At 38.5% G+C, this 10857-nt stretch overlaps 1 non-coding gene across 1 annotated transcript; it reads left to right on the top strand.

Annotated features, from left to right (window-relative positions):
- The first annotated feature begins 546 nt into the window (after positions 1-546).
- Positions 547-619, top strand: TRNAV-AAC (transfer RNA valine (anticodon AAC)). The gene has a single exon. It is a non-coding gene; the product is annotated as a tRNA-Val (tRNA).
- Positions 620-10857: the final 10238 nt, after the last annotated feature.

The following is a 10857-nucleotide window of genomic DNA, read 5'->3' as shown; positions in this document are numbered from 1 at the left end:
ATGCATGAATGCATTAGTTCAGGTAAGAAGTGATATCGAAGCAAATCTCCCAGTCGTCCCTGCTTGCTGCGCTTTGATTCAAACCAAAGAGTGCTGAAACACAAAATGCGTTTCTTTTAACTTGGGATCAGAAGGACAGCCAGTCATGGCAGCATACAGGCACCGATAGGTATACGCCTTCTCCTGCCTCTGCTGGCCACAAGGTGTCTTGGAGGCCTCTGAATGGCTGGCACAGCACTCGCCTATCGCCAGCACACAACCAAACGGATTAAACCGGTTAAGGTGGCAGCCAGAGGCTTCTGGTGAACGGCTCTGTGCCCATGTGGAGGCAGATGATAAATGATTTTAGAAGGAAAGTATGAAGTTGGAGTGAAAGCTTAGTGAGAGTGAGGCAGGAGAAGGCAGTGCATCTTTTGAAGCTCCCATCTGAAGAGATGAGAGGGAAGCACCGTTCCTGACCCGCGTGCAGCCACTGAGGCGTTTTCATGGATTGAAGCCCACAGGCCAACGTGGGGGTGGGGCTGAGGCAACTCCGCACCACACGGCGTTTCCGTAGTGTAGTGGTTATCACGTTCGCCTAACACGCGAAAGGTCCCTGGTTCGAAACCAGGCGGAAACATCCTTTTACCCTCTACCAAAACGCTGTGGGCTTCCACCTCAGCTGCCTGGAAACACACCGACACCCACTCTTTCACAGCACGCCTGCCCAAAACCACAACCGATTCTCCAAATCACAAGCTGCACAGGAGACCACCACTGCACGCTTGCACACCAGAAGGCCAACCGTGGTCTGGGATGCATCAGTGGGCGGGTGGCCAGCAGGAAGTGGAAGGTGGGCTTTTTGAAATGAAATGTGTGGAAAGTGTAAGAAAGAAACAGAATAAAAACTGCAGATATTTCTTTGCAATAATTCAACAAGAGAATATACCTAAGCCTTACCCTTTCTTGAGTCATTGTGCTTCCTCCAATTGCTTTTAAATACTGATGAAAGCACAATAAATGTGGCAATCTGCTATGTTAACTTATCTAGTACATTCCCTTTAGGGTACATAAATGGATATAGCAGCAGCTGAAGGAATCTAATCCTTGAAATAAATCACCATGTGTGTGTTTATCTTTGGTAAGGGGAGATTTAGATACAGTTGTTCTGCAATATCTATGCTAATAATTTAATAAATCTTGTATATTGACAGTTAAAGTGTTTCAAAGCCATTACAATAAATACTTTGCATTAGTACATAGTCTCCTTTCCTGCAATTCAGCAACAAGTTGCTCCTGTTGGTTTATCAGCGTATGTTGATCTGCATGAGGCCATTTAGCTCTTCTGCTCCGACAGCTCTATGACAACGCACCCCCTCACTCAGCATTTCCCAATCCAGCTTGAGAGAGACGAGCGGCAGAAGCTGCATCTCTTGCTCTCAAACAAAATTTCTATCAACAACATGCCAGAATTACATGAAAAATTGTGCTTTCCAGATTGTCCTTGCAAAGGTTCTGGGTATAATTACTATTACCCTGAAATTATTTTGCAAAACAAAGTTCCGTATGTCAATATGAAAAGGACTGAAACACGCATTACGTGATACGTGCAAAAGGAAACAGCAACAACAAAAAAAAAACAACAGTGTTTTATGACCTAATTGTAGAGATGATGTGTATTTCTTGGATGTTGCAGGCAAAAAGATTTTCACTCATCTCTTAGCAGCCATAGCCAGTGCACAGTTTCTCAGAATCTTCTTGATTTCTGTAGAAATATACATAGCTTAAAGCTAAACTTGAAGTCATAACTGCTATGCAAATGCAGTCTCTAAATTCAGTGTTAGGAAGGAAATTAGATGTTTTCTTTTGTATATTTCAAGCTTTCTCTGTAATGTTCTTTTTCTTTTCTTGCTTTTGTTATATCCTTGCTTCCTTGTTTATCTGTTGATTGTATGAATCACAGCGGTTTTTAAATGTGTTTGTTGTTTGCTTCTTTCCTATATCCACAGCCTGATTTTGTCTCCATGGATTTTTGCAGGCAAGCCATTGCCAAACTCATTCTCAGTCCGTTCAGGGGAAATCTCTTTTGTTGTTTTTTCAAATGTCAATCTTTCAAAAGATTTCTACATTCTCTGATGGATTTCTCAAGCATACACTTAACAAGAGAATTTCTATCAAATAAGTGTTACCCTCACATGAAACTATGTTTTCTTCTTCAAGATAGAACTTTCAATATACTGTATAGACTTTCAATATTGGAGTTATCAAAGAGCATTTTTCCGGTCTGTTGAACAAAGAAACACCAACATTAGCCACAGTAAAAAAAAAAAAAAAAAAAAAAAAAAAAAAAAAAAAGAAACCCACAAACGAACAGTGTTCAAAGTTGTACATGCTTTTAAATTATCACAGAATTATAGAATCATTCTTGTTGGGAGGGACCCATCTAGTCCAACTCCCCTGCCATGAACAGGGACACCTATAGGTCAGTCAGGGTGCTCACAGACCCATTCAACCCAACCTTGGATATCTCCAGCAATGGAGCATCCACCACCTCTCTGGGCAACCTGTGCCACTGCCTCACTGCCCTTACTGTAAAAAACCCTTACGTTCAATCTGAATCTCTTCTTTTTTAGTTTGAAATCATTTTCCTATGTCCTATCACAGCAGGCTCTGCTAAAGAGTCTGTCCTTTTCTTTTTTATAGCCCCCCTTTAGATACTGAAGGGATCTGAAAAGATGTTGATTTCCAGAGAGAAAAATGAGGTCTATTTCTTTTATAGCCTGCTTGCTTGAAGTGAAAGTGCCTCAGACACTGTCATGAAGTTCTGCAAATAAAAATGACATATATCAGCAAATAACTACGTGCATCTATCATTGGCCACTATTCTACAAAATTAATCTTTTCTGCAATGGAAGATTAAAATTTATTCATTTAATCAATAAATATTTCAAATTATTTTTTCTACTTACACTATCATAGCTTGGAATTCAAAATTATACTCAGTTATAATATCCCACCTTGCCTTCAGCTATTGCCTCTCCATTTGACAAGGTGACATTTCTACCAACTGTATTGAGATTCAGGTTTGAGCTGAGTGCACTCAGGAATATATATGCTGTGATTATTCACTTTTTGCCCCTGAAATGTGTGTATTTTTTTTTCTCTTCAGATGTATTGTCACAGTTTAGTAGCATTTTTGACACATGAATCTACATTTAAAAAAAAAAAGTTCTTCACTGGTTTGTTCCATTGGGGTAAAAATGTGGATATCTAAGTACTGTGTTTGATTTAGGAAACCGTCCTTATTCTTTGCTATTCATGAGTGCCACAGTAGCCATACTAAACCGGTCTCCAAACAATCTTGCATTTAAAACCATTTCTGTATTATTTTATTCAGACATAGGAGATTTTTATATCCTATTAAGGATCCCCAAGGGTTTCAGAAATTAAGAAACATCACACCTACATTAATATTTCCTGGTTCATGGCACAGCCTGAAGTCTGCATAAGAATCTCATTATAAATGAAATATTTGTAAGTATTTTCTAGTAAGCAGCTAATGAAGTAATTAATTTTGCTTTGCAACACCTACTGGAGACTGGCCTTCCTTTTTTAGAAATCTTTTCAGCTATGTTCACTGAAATTAGAGACAAGACACTGTCCATATTTATTTGTTCAAGAATTTTAGCTTATTTCAGTCAATTTGAGTTTATTTGTCTAACTTGACTGAAATGATTTCTACTCTATCGCACATTCAGAAGGATATAGCTAGACTCGATGTAATTCATCTGGGGATTAACTGTGAGCTTAGTGGAAATTCCTCTGAAAGGTAACACCAGAACACAGATTTCCTGCTTCTGCCAGAGTTTCCCTGTGGATGTTCTCCAGCCCCTCATCTAGTTGCTCTTGTCATAGCTCTGAAAAAAAGTAGTGGGGAGAAAGGTTTCAAACAGACCTCGAGGATTCAAGAGGGTAGATTTAGACTAGATATTAGGAAGAAATTCTTTACTGTGAGGGTGATGAGACACTGGAACAGGTTGCCCAGTGAGGCTGTGGATGCGCCTTCCCTGGAGGCATTCAAGGCCAGGCTGGATGGGGCTTTGAGCAACCTGGTCTAGAGGGAGGTGTCCCTTCCCATAGCAGGGGGTTGGAACTAGGTGATCTTAAAGGTCCCTTCCAACCCAAACTGTTCCATTCCACTCCATTCCATTCCACTCCATTCCCTTCCATTCCATTCCCTTCCATTCCATTCCATTCCATTCCATTCCATTCCATTCCATTCCATTCCATTCCATTCCATTCCATTCCATTCTATCCTTTTGAGGCTATCTAGAGAGCTCTTCAAGAGACAGGCTACCCATAAATACGTAAGATATAGGCTAATAACACACAACAGAATTTAACAAGCTTCCGACTCTGCACAGAAATACAAGATATCATAGGTCCTCTTCTGCTCTCAGATTGCCCATCAGGGCATTTTTTAAAAGATATTTAGAATTGGTTAATATAAAGCTCCACACCCTTTACAGACAAGTGAGATAGAATCGGAAAAGTGCCCATTGTCAAGGCTTCAGAACACAAATGCAGCTTTATAATCCTGGTGTGCCCATCTCATACACCTCTCTCCTTTCTGCTTTACTTTTATTTCTCATCATTTCTCCTCTGTCATTCCAGATCATCAGCAGTCTGACCCTGTTAGCATTCTTCAGGCCAAAAGCTGTTACATACAAATTGTACCTCATACATAGAAATGGTGATTGAAAATTTGTTTTGAAAATACTTTAACTGGAATGAGAGAAAAAGAAAAATCCCTCTATTTATCCATTGTTAAATTCTCCTTATCTTTAGTATAGGTAAAACAATGTTGCTAGTGGCACCTGGACTCCTTCTTATACTGGTGGATCTATAGAGCTGGTAGCAGAGGGTCAGTTCCTTTGCCTCCATTTAGCACTGGTTTTGCAAAAGTTATATGGATTTTATGGCATTTTTATAAAATCAGAGTAAGATTGTTTTGAGGTTTACTGACCAACCCTTTGGGAAGGAACACTGAAAAAATGCTGGAAAATAAAATAGTTGTTAAAGTTGTTGTTTTTTTTCCTTCATCTTAACTTCTCCTAAAGACTTAAGAAATGGTCCACATTATAATTGCTCTAAATGCAAGAACATTTTTTCTGTAAGATTAAAGTAAACCAGAGAACCTCAAATATCAGACCCAAACCAAGCAGTGCCTTTTACAGGTTTCAAAGAATAATTGTATTTGTTATACATAATACACAGAACAGTACCTACTTGTGCTTTCTTCCTTTTTGTGTGTAGAATTGGCAAATGCTTGTGGGTTTCCCTTCAGGAAAGAATTGCTTCAATGTTTCCATATTTTTAATCCAAAGGGTATAATTTATTTCTGCAACATGATTCCTTTAGAAGAAATGGAAAGCTTAAAGTAAGTGAGAGCTTTTCCACAGCTCTTCAACTGATTGTTCATGCATCCAACGGGAAAAGCAGCACCTCCAAGGGGAGCAGGAGATAAGATGAAAGCTCCCTCCAGTCTGTTTTCCTGTCTTTACCAGTAAGTCAGAGTTCAGCTTTCCAGGAGCTGCTTGGACTTAGGACAAGGAACAGAAAAGTTTGTAAAATGTCCCATCATTTAACTGCAGTTAATGACAGAAATGTGCTATCCCACCCACAAGGCCTGTAATGAACCTTCTGCAACACAGTGTGTGTAAGCCTACAAACACAGCTACAAACTGAGTCAGGGTGCCACACGAAACGTAACACATTTACTGGACTCAAATCGTATTTAATGAAGCAAACTTCAAAGAAAATTGAAGCTAGAGCTACGCTGGAATTTTTCAGTAAAACTTTTTTCCATTAGGCATTCTCTGAGGATAAACAAGAAGCTTTTGTAGAATTACTTTACTCTTAAGTAAAATTGTTTGTTAAGGGCCCCAAATGGGAGACTGTTCTATCTGCCTTTCTTGGTGCAATGTGAGGCCTTGAGTGCTGTTCTGGTGGCTCCACATCTCAACCACGCAATGATGAAAGCTTTGGGGTTCTGATACAGGTTCCTGAAGAGCTGAGACTGACGTGAGAGCACAAATGATTTGTGAGGATGAAAAACAAAGGAATTGAAGGCGTTTCTGAATTGGCAAAGACAAGACAAAATTGGAGGAAGAAAGGAGTATCTACACAGTGTGCATTGCATCAGTAGAAGTTTCAATGATTTACTGTTGTGAGTACATCAGAAAAGCAGACACAGAATTTTAGGAAATGTAGTGACAGAGAGAAATCTACCAAAATGTAAAGCTACCAAGGTCCTGGTAGAATTTTTTTTACATCTTCTGTGAACTGTTCATATGGTTTATCTTCTTTCCCTTGCTGATGATTTGAAATATATAATACCAAAATGGATGGAGAAGATCTTCATAGTACAGAATGTGGCTGAGAGTGAACCACTAAGCTAAGACAGCTTGCAGGCGTGCTGTCTGACCATTTCTGACATTAATTATTCTAAATGTGAAGTTTCTGTGCTACCTAATATAAGTACTGAGCTGTGCTACCTAATATAAGTTCTATTCTTCCCCGTATTTATGCTGCATACACATTTTCTGTGAATGCTGGTACTGTAACTAATGAAGCATGGCAGTGAGAGACGCATAGTCAGAGCTGAAATTGCTTTTGCTGATGACTTTGATTTACTGTGGAATTATGTTGGAACCAGACTGACACAGTTGGACTGTTAAGTTTTAATTGTACAAGCAAAAAAAGCAGCAATCCCTTGCTGATGCTGCAAAAGTAAATGGGCACATCTGAATATTTTTAAAGACCTCAAGGATTAAGCTAATGAACTGATGAGGTTCTGCAGAACAGAATCTGTGAAGGCCACTCTAATGGAAACAACAGCAACAACAAACCATTTCCTGCTCACATTCTGGGAAGTCTTGTATGAAGCCTGATATGTGCAGAACTTCTTTGATTATAGGGTCACAAATCTTTTTGTTGTCTACATCAAACAGAATATTCAATTTATATCAAACACTATTCTACCAAAAAGGGCAGAACAAAATGCATCTAACAGAGTTGCTTTGCTGCCTGAATTAATATTAAAAGGAAAAATGAGAAAATATCATTGCAGAAAATCAGCAGAGGTAGAAAGGCAATCAGAGCTGTCAGCTCATCTAGGAACAGCCCCAGAACTAAATGAGGTCAAAGTGGAGATCTTCAATGAGTTTCACTGCTTTTTGGATCAAGGTTCCCAGTTTATTCCTCTTAGCAGCATTTTTTCACATGTTCTGATTGATCAGCCATCTTACTCTCAGCTCTCTGCACTTTGCTTCTCTGTACATAAAAATTCAAGGTCAGGAGATACCTGAACAACATCTGCTGAAAGTTTCCTGCCAGATGTGATAAGAGGCCATTTACTTCATTGAAAATTCATGATACAGGAAATTTCATCTAATTTTATGCAATCTAATCTAATCTGTCAGATTTTGAGGCAGGATCCATTGCCTGAAATTCTGCTTGTGGCAACTCTGGAAGAATCAAGCAAAAATGATTACATCAGGCTCTTATCTCTGTAGAATACCAGAACTAGGGATGGGGTTTGTCCATAGCCAGCTGTAGGTATCTATAAAGTAAACGGCTGTGTGTGGCATAGGAACATGAAAGTCTCTCACATGCTAATGGAGAGAAATGGCTGTTTACAGGGAGTATTTCATCTGACATACTTTGTCTACTTTAAGATTCGTGTCGACTTCATGTGATTCGTCTGTTTTGGTCTACTGAATGTTAGAGGAGCCTTAAGTGACCATCTCTGATCACATAAAAATCAAAGGCACAATAATAGTGAGCTAAATGTCTTTTTTCTTTTCCAAGATGAGAAATAAAACACAATGGGAAATATCTACCACCTGGATTCCATAAAACTTGTAGTGGTGGCCATGGAAGGGGAGTTCTGGAAGGAAAAGTGGAGTATGTTTCTGTAGTCAGACACCGAGATTGCTTATCTAGTTTGTGGCACACATAAATCTATTTGTTCTTCCCAGAGGAGATTCAAAGTCATGTTTTCTGTGTCTTGGTATAATTTTTCATCTGAATATAAACATGATATGCCTTTCCTTTCAAAACTCTTCCTTTTTTTGAAGACTCAAAACTCACCGGATAAAACATAGAAACTGATCTCTTACCTGATAGGAGAGAGGTTTCCATTATTCTGAAAGTCTTTCATTTACTTACAAACAGCAAGTAAATGCTGTTCATTTCAGAGTTCATTACCAAACCCCAGAGATTGTGGAGGACTTTGATTAAGGTCCGGTGTAAACTTCCCTATTGTTGCTTCTTCAACATCGACAGCTGCATTGCAGAGAAAAGGCTTGCTATAACATCTACTTCCACCTACTGGCACACAGATTCTTCTATACAGAATGTTCGTATGCTTTATCTCTCATTCTTTTGGCAGGGATGTTTAAAAGACTAAAACATCTTCCTGCAGCTTAAAGCTTTGTTTGTATCATGCCGTTGCTTCTACTTTCAAACAGTGCTCTATATTGTTTATCTCATTCAGAAGCCTTGAATTTAAATGTGGCTCATCATTATGTACATTACAATTTTCTCCTTTAATTACAGAATCACAGAATCATTTGAGTAGGAAGGGGCCCTTAAAGGCCATTTAATCCAACCCCTCTGCCATGAACATGGACACCTACAGTTCAATCAGGGTGCTCAGAGCCTCATCCTGCCTGACCTAGGATGCCCACCACCTCTCATTTTAGACTTTCTTGCTATTAAAGAGCTGTTAACTTTGATTTTCCTTACATTTAGTATTACAGAATACAATTTCAGAAGTAAGATTTTATGCCAAATGCTCTTCTTGAAAATTCAGGGTACAAACTGTACATAATCTGAGACAGAATCAGCTGGTTAGCTTTCTTAATTGCCTCATTCTAAAATTGACAATGTAAAAATAACCTCAGAGTAGACATATCTAAGGTGGGGAAAAGCAAAACAGAATGGGAGAGTTCTCCAGCCCAGATAGAAATGGTTCCAGAGACATACATTCAAGGTGGGAACAGAAGTGCTGCGTTCCTGTACTACCAAGATCTGAGGAATTTGAGTTTAGTTTAGTCATAGATTTTCCTCACATAAATCCATAAACAGTTTCCAGGCCACTCAAGGTCACAGAATGCATACGTTAAAACATGGCTTTATATGAAGGAACAGGAGGAGGATAACCAGACTGCACATTTTTGCATATTTCTTATTTCCAATTGTATCTGGGAAAGAGAACATCACAGATTAAAAGTTTATTGTGATTAACTTCTCATATGGAGTGAGAAATTACAAAAATAGTCAATTGTTTGCTATGATGTGGGAGTTTTTGGAAGCGTATTTTTCCAGAATTGCTTTGCATTGATTCAAGGCCACTGTGGAATGAGATGATGACCACTTAGATATTGAAACCTGCATAAGAGACATAAAAGAATGAATAAAATAAAAGGTCAATTACTGCAGATAAATGTTCACATGTTAACTCCTACTCTGATTATCTTGAATATCTTTATGATGAAAATAAATGAGCTTAACGAAATATGTTGAAGATGTTACCTCTATTCAAGTATCATGGGAAATGCCAGAAAATAATGTAATTAGGCATCATGATCACAAATCAAATGTATTATAAACAAGAACAAAATAAACAGTTTCAGCTGAAAGGTCTGGTTAGTAACATGCCACAGAATGAATTACAAGTAATTTTTGTGTAAGAAGCAAAAGGCACCCTTGATATAAAATTACAATAAAACATAAAGATGTGCATCTATTAGAAACAGACACAAAATGTACTAGCAGGAGAGGTGAACCAGTAGTGTATTCTAAACTCTCCAGGAAGTTCATGAGAATAATTCAGGCAAAAATAACAACCAAGAAGTAACTTCTGAGTAGATTGATTTAAGGATAATACTGCAAAGGGGAATGCTTACATTCAAAGGCAGAAAGTGGTCCATTACTGTGAGATTCTTGCAGTGCATGGCTTTATGCATTCTTAGACCTGTTCTTCCATGACAATAAGTAACCTCTTCTGTCAGTGAATCTCCATTTATTGTAACTAAAGATCGTATCATGAAATCTTTCTTGTAAACCTACAGAAAGTCACCCACATTTCTCTCCTCCAGGTAGGTTCTAGCCAGGATGGCTCACTGGGTCTCTTCCCAAATCCTTACTGAAACTGGTTCCAGTTTTATTTCTGTGATGTTTTGAAATCTTCTAAATGTCAGTTAAATTCCTCAAGGTCTGTTTTCTCAATTTACCTAACACTCACCATTAATATATTATTCTTTCCCTTTCTGCTAGCATCATTTGTTAATTGAAAGAACCGTATATGAATGCTTGTAAAATGCAAGAATAATCTCCACCCTTCTTTTCCTTCTTCTTCTTCATTTTTTTTTTTTTTTAACCTTTAAGTGACTCTTTTTGCAGCAGTTATAGTAACCTGGATTTCCAAATTGTCATTAGCAGCAGCACTACAGATGGTACGTAGCATAATGTCAGACTAACACCTAAGTTCAGATATGAAGGAAGATCCAAATGCATGATGTAATTCAGGTACATTTAGCCATGCAGCCCTTGACTCACCGATCAATTTTCACGTGTGGCATCACTGAAATTAATGAGATCTCTAACAAGTACACATTTAGTTTCTACTTAGATCTAAGTTAATTTTGAGTTTTAGGGGGTAAGTAATCTGAATGTATGACTGGAAGACTGATTTGTTCGATAGGCTTTGCAAGTACCTTCAAGCTTTCTTAGTATGCACGAGTGCTCACATCTGCAGGATGTGGGTGCACGAGCAAGTGAAGCTGGAGGCTCTAAGTGTTTATGCCTCAT

The sequence above is a fragment of the Phasianus colchicus genome, chromosome 1 (assembly GCF_987193195.1).
Source record: "Phasianus colchicus chromosome 1, bPhaCol1.hap1.1, whole genome shotgun sequence".
Classification (NCBI taxonomy): domain Eukaryota; kingdom Metazoa; phylum Chordata; class Aves; order Galliformes; family Phasianidae; genus Phasianus; species Phasianus colchicus.
The sequence above is the reverse complement of the archived record's forward strand: the minus strand, read 5'-3'. Positions and strand labels throughout refer to the sequence as shown.